Consider the following 1,361-nt stretch of genomic DNA (forward strand, 5'->3'; position numbering starts at 1 on the left):
TGTTGTATACCAGTGTGGTGTTTGCGTCCGCCCAGAGTGTTTGTATGACAGTGTGTGTTGTGTCTGCCCCAGAGTGTGTTGTATACCAGTGTGTGTGTTGTGTCTGCCCAGAGTGTGTTGTATACCAGTGTGTGTTTGTGTCTGCCCCAGAGTGTGTTGTATACCAGTGTGTTGTGTTGTGTCTGGCCAGAGTGTGTTGTATACCAGTGTGTGTGTTGTGCCTGCCCACAGAGTGTGTTGTATACCAGTGTGTGTGGTGTTGTGTTTCTGCCCAGAGTGTGTTGTTACGCCAGTGTGTGTGTTGTGTCTGCCCCAGAGTGTGTTGTATACCAGTGTGTGTGTTGTGTCTGCCCCAGAGTGTGTTGTATGACAGTGTGTGTGTTGCGTCCGCATACATAGGTTCGGTTTGCTTCGAGCTGAACTCGTCTAGGCGAAGTGAATATCTGCTCCCATACTCCCTTAAAATACCTTCACTAGAAAAACAAGAAAGATGCTTAGTGTTTGTCCCTCTTGAGACCCCATACCAACAACATACCCAGTAGCACTTCCTCAAAATAGTCAGAATCAATCTAAGATAAATCAAGAAATATGTCATTAATGTTGATGTTTTTGCCGAGGAGGTCTTAGTCGGAAAATTGTGCGTCTAAGATGTTGGGTGCAGTGTTTCTCAAGTGAAAAAAATGTGTTGTCTCTCGTTGAATGAAAACAAACACTTCATTGAAGAATCCATACTGTTGACCAATCACAGACAAAGGGGCATGGACTTCGGCTCGCCTTCAAGAAAAAAAATTGTGTTCACGAACAGCCGGAAAAAAACTTTTGCCGAAGACTAAAACGAACAAAAACGCTGTCAAATTCTCATCATATATGAACTGTTTCAAACTGTTTCAGATGGGAAGCTTGCGGAGGCCTAAAGACTCTCTCTTGTCCTCTCTCTGTAGGCTACCCAGGAGGTTACCCCACTGCTGCTCCAACCTACACACCCAACCTCTACCAAACGGGTAGTCCAGGGTACCCACCAGGTAAGAACATACGCACACACCTAACCTCTACCAAACGGGTAGTCCAGGGTACCCACCAGGTAAGAACATACGCACACACCTAACCTCTACCAAACGGGTAGTCCAGGGTACGCACTGGGTAAGAACACACACAACTTCTACCAAACATGTAGTCCAGGGTACGCACTGGGTAAGAACACACACACACAGGTATAAAGCGGCTTATCGCAGTGGTTATTAACAATTCCATAAATCATCACCTAGCTATACTTGAGGCTTATAGCAGTGACACTTGTAGCTGTCAGCTAGCTCTAGGAGGTAGGGTTACTGCTGGAGCTGTCAGCTAGCTCTAGGAGGTAG

Source organism: Salvelinus sp. IW2-2015, unplaced genomic scaffold, assembly GCF_002910315.2.
Source record: "Salvelinus sp. IW2-2015 unplaced genomic scaffold, ASM291031v2 Un_scaffold3778, whole genome shotgun sequence".
Classification (NCBI taxonomy): Eukaryota; Metazoa; Chordata; class Actinopteri; order Salmoniformes; family Salmonidae; genus Salvelinus; species Salvelinus sp. IW2-2015.